We start from the raw sequence: 10,485 nt of genomic DNA on the forward strand, positions 1-10,485 counted from the left end.
GTTCAGGGCTAGGTTTGGGTATTGGGGTTCGGGGGTATTTTAGGGTTCAGGGGTATTTTAGGGTTCAGGGGTAGGTTTGGGGGTACAGTGGTATGTTTGGGGGTACAGTGGTATGTTTGGGGGTACAGTGGTATGTTTAGGGTTCAGGGCTAGGTTTGGGTTTTGGGGTACAGGGGGTATTTTTAGGTTTCAGGGCTAGGTTTGGGGTACAGGGTATATTTATAGGGTTAAGATGGGTTAGTGTTTAAGGGTGTTGGGGTATTTTAAGGAGTAAGAATGGGTTATGATTACGGGGTGCAGGGGTATTTAAAGGGAGCAGGGTGGGATTAGCACACAATATGAGACATGGCATGAAGGGCGGAACATACCACACGCCCCCAGCGTTTGTCACGCCCCTCAGCATACGCCCACAGCACAGACACGCCCACAAGGGACTACTTTGCTGGCACGGTTCTTTTACCTTTTAAATGTTTATGGTGGGCGTCTGCATAGCCCATGTCCTTCTGCTGCAACTGCCCTTTCCAACGCTGTATTGGGTGTTGTGATTGGTGCTGTGGTTCCTGAGATTACCCGCCTCAAATGTTTGGGCTCTCTCTTTATTATATTAGTATAGATTTATTTGTGTCATTGTTATATAACTGTTTCTGACTTCCGGAACGGGTTGAACCTTTTCATATTGTTGTTCTGGTTTTTTAATGTACTCTCTCTGCACACACCAATGGGTTTTGTTTGATTATCCATGTTGAGTAAAAACTATACAGATCTGTACATGATTATGTTCAATTGTCTGACCATTAATTGGTGTTTTATTATTTTTCAGGAATTTTCCATTAGCATAAATTGCGAGATGGAAGATCCGCTGCATGCGTAGACTAGGGCAAGCACTGGGACAGAAGGCAACTTAGTGCGATTGATGAAATAGATTCCTTCAGGGTGTTGGCTGACATGTCACCTCGCTGCTACCAGATCCTCAGCACTTCAAGAAGATTTCTACCGACTGTGTCTGTAAAGCAGGCATAAATGAGCAGAAGGTGTGGCTGTCGAACGATCGCTCAACCTTGAAGGATAACGTACAGAAAGACTTTTCCAGCTCCTCCCGTAAAGCAAGTTCCCTATGTACTTTATAAGTAGTGCGTGAATTCAGGGGTTTCAAGATGGCTGTTGCAGTCAACTAAAGTATTTCTACCACACGTTGAATCTTGCCAAGCTGTCTTTTACTAGTAGTTCTGTTCAAAGAGCTAAATAAACCCAGAAATGTTCCTTCATATGTGTAAGATTTCACATTGTTGAATAGATGTGAGAAGCACGATTAAATGGGGTTTGGGCTCAAATGGGGCCTGTTTCCACATTTTTACATACAAATAAAAATAGATTTTGGTCCCATTCATGAGATCAGTTCTTTTTGTTTCGTAGCAAAGGTTATTCTTCCAACTGTTGAATAACTCCCTCTTTGAAATAAACGTTTGAGAAGATTACATCAGACGTCCTGCATTTTAGAATTCCTTTGTAGATTACCTGAATGCAACTTGTTTCGTCAGCTTTTCCAACATCGGTTTCCATCCGACTATTTTCTTTTTCATGTCTGTTTATGGTTGAGCCGTAAGATAATGACATTGTTTCATTTACACTTCCCAATTTGTTCTGGACTTACAGTTAAAGTAATCTACCTCTTAAAATGTAGTTTAAGACTTGTTTAGTGAATTTTGTGCCATTTAATGCATTAACTTTCACTATCATTCCCATGTTGTTACATTTATTTTATGGGGACTTTTATGTTGAAATATTGTACAAAGCATATGTAGTAAGTAAAAATATTTAAAGTTATTTAAATTGTTTTGGACACTTAATTGTATTATGTAATTTACATTTTACAATATGTTCTTTTGGGGAATTGTTCATCCGGAGAGTGGCTCTGTACTGCAGTTTGCTGTTCGTTCTGTTACTGTTTCTTCTGCTGACAACTGATTGAATGAAAATTCAGATGGAATAATTAAAATTTGCAATTTGACATAAAATATGTTTTCATTGCTTTAAATATTATATCGTTGACAGGTACATTTTAGGTATTCAACAATGCACATTTTTGTCTGCATGATAATGAATATAGTATACTGTCTGATCTGTAAAAAAATAAAATCTTTGATGCTCTTGCAAGCACTTAATGACCACATAGATGTGGCTTCCACGATATCTTTTTATATAATTGTAACGAATAAAAGAAACATTATTTAAGAAAAAAACCTAAAAGCATTACATTTTGTATATAAATAGAAATCATAAATCCCAGTAATCTTGTATACATTTTTCTCGATGCTCCAGTGGAATTTTATGTGGCAAGGTACGGCTCAAGTGTTTTTTTATGCTTAGACTTAATAGCTATCAAACCTGTTTTGTAAACTACAACATCTGACACGTTCTTGACTTTAAAAGAAGTTTTTTTAATGTCCTGTTAAGATTCTTTTTTTTTGTTTGTTGCATTTCTTGCAGGAGGATCCATGACTGCTCAAGTGTTTATTTGTTTATGTATTTATTGGCAAATGCAAGCCCACGGTGACCACCCGTTAAATGTGCACTCCTTGTAGCATATATTGAGGCATATTCATGTAGTCCTGAATATGGCCATCAGCATAAAAACCATCAGTTGGCTTATCTAGAAACTCGATTTTGGCAACCAATTAAATTGGACATTAATCATCCATTTGATATTTTGATTGTCTTGGTTTTGGCCACAAACGTGACACCCAGCAGTACCTCGAGGGACCTGAAGGACATTCCGCTTGACATTCTGGTCACTGTGGTCATTGTCAATGCTTTGGTGAACATCAAAGCCACACATTTTCAAACCCATCTCCCCATCAATGTAAGTATTCTACTTGACTCCTGAAGATTATTCTTCCAAGCATTAGAATGTGCAGCCTGACATATATTTTGGATACTATTGATGATGTTCTTATAATATTGGTGTGTAAGAATAATGAATGGGTGATTTCAACTCCCGTAGTGAAGAACGTCTTTTCACTCCGCAGATTACTGTTCATCAACTGTAAAATTAAAAGAGAACACTCAAACAAAATTAGTGTTTTTAACAACTGGCTTCTCCATATTTTCATCCATTTTATTGCATACCATTAAATTGCTGTTAGTGACAAAGGGTTTCATCTAGTAGATATTCCAATCCAATCACTGCTACATTTTGAAATCCTATCTTAATTATATCTATTTTTTACAGCACATCCTGCTATGTAGTGCAGAAGTTGGGAATGTGCCCCAGTTACTGATGGGGCACCCTCGCAAGGGTATCCAAGCCTTGTCTGGTTGTGGGCCACAGGGCCAGCACCCACCTCAGAGATCCTGTGTTCCGCTTGTACCTTTTAAAGTTGCAGCATTGTCTTTATCCAGTCAGTTGTTCTGCAGCATGTGTTTGCATGCAGGCTGCTAGTCATGGTTTCTGATCGGGCTCTTGGGGTTCCGGGGCATGGCTTCTTCCTTCACACTGGCAGGCTGGGTGTGCAGCAGGGTCCCTGTCTCTGTGATGACAAGAGGAACAGGGGGGTTCAGGTAGAGCCCAGGTACACTAAGCTAGGGGAGAGAGACAACGTGCAAAACAGTCCTTTCTTAATGGGCAATCGTGTGCAAATCATATGATGGCACTTCCTGCACATGGTCAATTCCAAGTTGGCAGTCAAGATTAAGCAAATCCTATTGTGAACCCTAAGGTTAATAAAACAGCAATTCCGGTTTCATGTTTTCTCTTCCTGAAACTTTTACTTTCTATGTTTACCCAATTTAAAAAAGGTAGCATGGTTGCTTGTGGTGCTATGCAATCATGTTTTTCAGTGGAATAGTTGGTTACCTGTTTGCCTAATAATTTTATCCCTTAATTTTTTCCAAGTCAATCTTAGGATCATTTCTGTTTGGATTTTCCGAGGCTTCCAACGTTCTGCATTTACTGGTCTTTCGTGGTTCTTTCTCAGGCTTTTTGCTACCTGCTACTCCCCCCCAAAATATTTGATCGTTGTTGCTCTGATGTTTTTTTTTTTTCTATTCCCGTCTGTTTTTTTCTCTGTGTGGCCCATTCAGGAGAACACCTGCCATTTCACCCAATATTATTGTGTAATAGGCAAAGTGGCTACAGAAGTAAGTCACCCTTGCCTCAGTCAGGCTAAATGATGGAAGTATGGATCGTCCCCTATGTCCAGCATTTGAAAGGTTTAGTTGACGGTGATCCCAGTATTCTGAAACAATGAATTCCATGGGGCTACCACTCTACACCTGCATTACCAATAACTCCTAACAATTAAAGTTGGAAAATGCTTCTGTTCAGTAGACCATTGCTTCTCGATCTTACAGCAGTCTGGTTGTTCGCTCTAATGCTCCTCGATTTTTAGGGGATACACCCATAGTAACAGAATTCCTCCGCTCCATTTTTTCTATTGATCCACCCTTTTTACTCCTGATTGGGCGATGGTGCGGTATTGCCTGGCCAACTTTTAGGAGAACCTGTGCCTTAAACTTGTCACCCATATACTCTATGTATCCTTGTCTGAATGGCTGTCCATATTTTGTGGCTCCATTTTTGAAATCTAAATTCCAGTGGGCAAGATAACAATGTCCCCATCTAAAACAGTGGGTTTAAAACGATACCATGACTGTTATAAACAGATGACTAGTACAGACCTGTACGAAATGTATCTCTAGTGTTTGGGTCCAAGGCACAACTCCCAAGTAGTGTGAGGAATATGCCCTTGTGTACCCAAAGCCAATCCAGGACCGTGAAACTGCATTAAAAGACCCCAGGCAAGCACAGCTCATTTGCTAAGTTGAGGGCGCTGACCCATTCCCACTCTCGATGCCGGATCTGCAACAGGTCCTCGTCATGATCTATGTCATCTGGTAAGCCCAGATTGAAGCACAAGCACCAGAAGTCGAAACAGAACTTGACCATATCCTGCCACTCTCTATCTACAGAAAAACACTATCATGTTACAATGACGTCTATTCCTTGAAGACGCGGAAGTGGCGATAGATGAGGCGGAGAGGTTACTAAAGCACTTTGGTGAACTCTCGGGATTAAAAGTTAACTGGCCCAAAACCTGCTTATTCCCTGTGAGACGAGGGTGTGGAAAGGTAGGGCCGATTTCGACCAAGAACCCTTCAGTATTTGCCCGGCGTTAGCCGCCTCTCATACCATTCAATATTACCAAACAAAGAGGCAGGCGCTGGAGACTGGAAGGCAGGAAACAGGAGTTTATTCCGACGGAGCAGAACACGTCAAATCAGACAACAGGGTATCTTCTCGAGGTGCTCTAAACGCATGCTTGAGGCCTGGCCTCTTATACACAGTTTTATGGCTTTATTGCATGAAACACATTCCTGTCAATGCTTTGATGTACGGAAAGACATCCTCGAAATCCCCACTTCAAGCCCGTTCCCACACACATTTACAGTAGAAGTCCCCACCCCGGTCACAGTAGGTGATGATTATTACACAGCGGGACATTCCGTCGATCCCCGGAATGTGTGTGCCTGATCGGCTCTCATGGGGTGGGGGGGCCTTGATCAGTCGGAGATCCTTTGAATCGGGGCAGCTGCTTACTGTAAGGGGGCCAATAAATGGCATCCGCAGGGCCAGGTGGCGGCCTGGGAACGGGCAGGACAGCTGGGCACAGAGGAAAGGGGTTTTATCAAAGGATGAGGAGGTGTTGGCCGGGTGCGGAATGCGCTTCCGAGGCAGAGTCGCGCTGGAAGGGAGGTTTATGGTTCAGGCATGAGAGAGCAGGGGCTGTCAGCGCGCGGGGGATGCTTGCGAGGTCAGAGGGAGAGACGCGCTAGCTAGCGGCACTGGGCAGGGAGACCATGGCATTCAAAATGGCTGCTGCTTAGGCGCACATAGCAAGCCTAGAAAGGGGCAGGATAGCGCCGATAATGTTGACATCGCAAAAACAGATTTTAACAGTCCTCCCTTTTCAACATATCTAGCCAGCTTGTCAGTTAACCTCTATCCCCATCATATTCTTTACTTCTATGTCGTATATAGCTCTCATGCGTTCGGCCTCAAAGTCCACAGTCTTGGGGCAGAGACAGTTAATGCAAAGTGAACACAGGGGTGGCAGGCACTGAACACCCAGGCAGAATCCACATATTACCATGATCGGTATCAATATGACCATAAACAATCTCCACCCCCAGTCCTTTACAGTACTCCAGAACCATCCACCAAGTGACCATTCTTGTTCCTGGTGAACTTCTGAGGAAAGTCTGTGGAGGTGTTCAATGGCTTTGTACACTGAGGGTGAATTGTCCGGTATATAGGTGCAGCAGCTGGAACCAATGATGCGGATGCTCCTCCACGATCTGCTAGAACCACATCTAGAACAAGGCGGTTCTGAAGAGCCACCAAGCAGACCACCTGAAGCTCGCCTGTGTTGTTCGTGAGGATGCCAGCTGTAATGTTCATTGTCGTTTCAACTGCCTGAGTCAAATGTCGGATGGCACGGCTGTTCGCCATCGGACCCCAGAGCGGAACAAGTCCCTTCATTGCATCGAGGAACTGTGCTCCGGTGGAGTCGGCTTGTTCAATGTCCTTGGCTCGTTTTTGTCTGTGGTGATTCGCTGGAGCCACATAGGTTGGAGGAAGGATGAAGGCAATATAACAGGTGCCCCCCCAGCCTTTGGGGAGCCAGGTGTAGGCCTTTGTACCACAAACAAAGTACATATTCGGTGAGGAGACAAAAGAGGGTGGATCAGTGGAGTCCAAGGTTCGGATGATGTGGCAAGCGCTGCGGCCTACCAGCTGCGTCCCAAGCCCTTCGATGCACATAAGGCCTGTGACGTTGATGACGGATAGGGCCACAGTCAGGGTGGCAGCTGTTCGTTTCCGGAGGTAGGAGAAGGTGGGTCTGGTCGGATTGTTAAACACCTGCATTTCAATCCGTTCTTTGACGGGGATGTCCAGATGAATAGAGTCATTAGACGTCAGAGGGCAGAAGGGGGTAGCAGTTTTCTCTGTTTTGTTCTGCCAGACTCCATCATAGAAACGTGCTATAGTCTTGCTGGAAGTGATGTTATCCCTGTAGCTTTCTTGCAGGAGGATCAGCCAAGCGAGACATGAACCATGGACAGAGAAAGGCGAAGGAATGAAAGGGATAGAGTGTCCAGTGGCGTGGGGTAGCAACCCACAGATCCAGCAGTTGGTGGCATTGGTCGCGAGATTGTGGTGGTGCAGCAGTTGCACGAAGGAGTTGTTCCAAAATTCTTTTCGCCTCTCTCGGAGCTGGGGTGAGAGAGAGATCAGATAATGTTCTTTCATTGTGGTAGGCTGTGCAGTGGTCAGGAATGTCTCGTGGGCTGGTGCGCTCTCTTCCACAATCCAGAGGGTGGTCATGAGGAGGAGGCAAAAGAGAAGGGCGATAAAAAGTTCAATAGTCTTCGAACTGTGGATTTTGTCAGTCTTTGGGTTTCGGTAGTGAATCTTCGGATGTCCGGTTGCTTCCATCATCTTCTAGTCGGGCGCTTCCATCATCTTCCTGTCGGGCGCTTCCATCATTTTCAAGGGGCTCGGTAGCGGGCAGAACCACAAACTTCGTCTGTCTTCTCTCCTGGCAGCCTTAGTGGTGTTAGGTCACCGCTCTGAGAATTATGACTTAGTCAATGGTCTGCTTAGCCGAAGCTCCCTCCTTTCGTCGCAGGTTATACTCTTCTCTGGATGGCACAGTGGGATCGGGAATCTGCTAGTTCAAGTGTCTCTGTGTCCGGATAGCAGTTCAGTGATGGTCGGTCTTTGTTCAGGAGCTCTTCTTGGGTGGCCACGTCTTCGGTCATCGTCCGAGTCGGGGAGATTCGTTTGCAGTGGTGCGCATGGACCCAATTGCTTTTTCCTTCCACTCGAAGTGCTGTTCGGGTGGTGAGTAGGACTTGCCAGGGGCCCGTCCACCGGGGTTCCAGACTCTTCGCACGCTGGAAGTTCCGAATTAATATGAAATCCCCAGGTTGGATGGTGTGTCCGGGACCCCTGGAAGCGTCGGGTATGGCATGCAGCACCTGTTGGTGGATAACAGACAGTGTTTTAGTCAACTGGTACAAGTAATCAGACATTAGGACGTCCGGGACGTCATGAATGGATGTCGGTTTTGGTGCGGACCAGATATTCATAGGACGGCCGAATACGACCTCGTAAGGTGTCAAGTGGTGTTTGGTGGGGGTGGAACGCATTGAGAGCAATGCCAGTGGGAGAGCGTCTGGCCATTTCAGTCCTGTGGTCGCCACTATTTTGGCCAATTTAAGTTTCAGTGTGGCATTATGTCGTTCAACTAGTCCAGCAGATTGGGGGTGGAAGACTGCGTGGAACTTTTGTTTTACACCCAACCACTTCAAAATGAGTTGGATAACTTCGGCTACAAAGAATTCCTTTAGTAGTACTTTTGCGGTGGCAATGGCAGTGTTGTCACGGGTTGGATAGGCTTCCACCCACTTGCTGAATGCACACACAACAACAAGTACGTACTTCAGGCCTCGACATCCTTCTAGTTGGATGTAGTCCATCTGCAGGACTTCAAACGGGTGATTGGGAACCCCAAACTCTCCCCGGGGTACTACAGTTCCCTTCCCAGGGTTGTGTTGCAGGCATATCAAACATTGCTGGACTAGACGTTTGGCGGAGTCTGCGATCTTATCATTGCGCCAGACTTTGGAAACAAGTTCGGTCATGGGGGCTGGCCCTATGTGAGCAGGGGAGTGTGCCATGGTCAGTATGGGGATCAGGTATGAATCGGGTAGCAACCATTTGTGTGTGTCTTTTGTCCGCCTGCAGCCTTCATCATCCCTCAGTCCCACCCGTGCCCATTCAGTCAATTCGTGTTGTGAGCTGGCCATTTCAATGTCCCTAATAGTGTCCCTAGCGTCCATCCATTTCTCTTCTTGTGACCTAGTCACGTACATGCGTGTCGTCGTTCTATTCTCAGCTGTGGTTCGGGCAGTGATGTCGGCTAGTGCGTTTCCCTGTCCAATGATATCTGTCACTTTCTTGTGTGCCTGGCATTTGATGACTGCAAGTCGTTTGGGGAGGAGGACGGCTTCAATCAGGGCGGAGACTAGATCCCCGTGTAAGATCGGTGTACCATGTGAAGTCAGGAATCCCCTTTCCCTCCAAAGGAGCCCAAAACGATGAACCACCCCGAAGCGTACTGGCTGTCAGTGTAAATGTTTGCTGTGGTTCCTGTCCCTAAGATGCATGCTCGGGTGAGGGCAATCAGTTCTGCTGCCTGTGCAGATCGTTGTGCGATGCGTGCGGTTTCCACTACAGTTCGGGCTGTGGTAACTGCATAAGCGGCTGAGGTGGTGCCATCTGGGAGTTTGATGCAAGAGCCGTCCACCCACAGCTCTCCGTCGGGGTCTGGGAAGGCTGTGTCTCTGAGGTCAACTCTACTCCTAGTCTGTGAGGGTCACACAGTCATGCACAGGGGATACATTGGGATCGTTCTCTGGTAGGGGTAACAAAGTCGCTGGGTTCAGTGTGGTGCATCTTTTCAGGGTGATGTGGGGTGCAAGCAGAGTCAATTCGTACCCAGTCAGTCGTGCACTAGTCAAGTGTTGCGTTTTGGTCTGGTTCAGGAGGGTGTCAACCGCATGGGGTACTATCACCGTGAGGGGGTTCGAGAGTACGATCCCCTCACTCTGTCGGATAGAGATAGCAGCGGCAGCTACAGCTCGAAGGCAGGCAGGCAAAGCTCTGGCTACGGGGTCAAGAGTGGCAGAGAAGTAGGCGCACGGGCGCTGTTTAGGGCGAATAGACTGGGTCAAGACAGACAAAGCACATCCCTCCCTTTCGTGAGTGTAGAGGGAGAAGGGCTTCGTGTAGTCGGGAGTTCCTAGGACAGGGGCTGAGCAGAGGGCATTTCTTAGTTCTATGAAGGAGGATTGGCATTCAGGAGTCCAAGGGAGTGGGAAGGGGGACATCTTTAGCCAGTAGAGAAAGCAGTGGTTTCACAATGAGGCTGAAATTTGGCAACCACTGCCGACAGAAGGAGGTGAGGCCTAGTAGGGAGCGGACTTGTTTCTGGGTCTTAGGGACAGGGGTCTCCAGAATGTTTTGGATTCGATCGGGACTAAGTTTTCTTCCGTCTTTGGACAAAAGGTGGCCTAGGTAAGTGACCTGAGGTTGGCAGAATTGCAGCTTCTTCTTGGAGACCTTGTGGCCATTTTCCGCAAGGAAGTGCAGGAGCTGGATGGTGGCTGTGACTGCAAGTGGAGTGGTGTCGGCCGCCAAAAGAATATCATCGACGTACTGTATCAACACCACTCCATCCGGTAGCTGGACTGCGTCCAGTTGTCTCTTGAGGGCCTGACTGTAAATGCTGGGACTTTCAGTGTAGCCCTGGGGTGCTCGACAAAATCTATATGAGCGGGCTTATAGGGTGAAGCCGAAGAGGTATCGGCTGTCTGGGTGGATAGGGATAGAGAAGAAGGCGTTTTTGAGGTCAATGACAG

The 10,485-nt window shown here is 46.4% G+C and overlaps 1 protein-coding gene across 3 annotated transcripts in view; it reads left to right on the forward strand.

The window, feature by feature from the left end:
- PRDM2 (PR/SET domain 2) overlaps window positions 1-2,015 on the forward strand; it is a 434,311-nt gene extending 432,296 nt beyond the window's left edge. For all 3 annotated transcript variants that reach the window (XM_086921861.1, XM_086921863.1, XM_086921862.1), the window contains one exon: window positions 821-2,015. The gene's annotated coding sequence lies outside the window, so the exon portion shown is untranslated. The remainder of the gene's footprint in view (window positions 1-820) is intronic.
- The last annotated feature ends 8,470 nt before the right edge of the window (window positions 2,016-10,485 follow it).

Source organism: Lissotriton vulgaris, chromosome 5 (genome assembly GCF_964263255.1).
Source record: "Lissotriton vulgaris chromosome 5, aLisVul1.2, whole genome shotgun sequence".
Lineage (NCBI taxonomy): Eukaryota > Metazoa > Chordata > Amphibia > Caudata > Salamandridae > Lissotriton > Lissotriton vulgaris.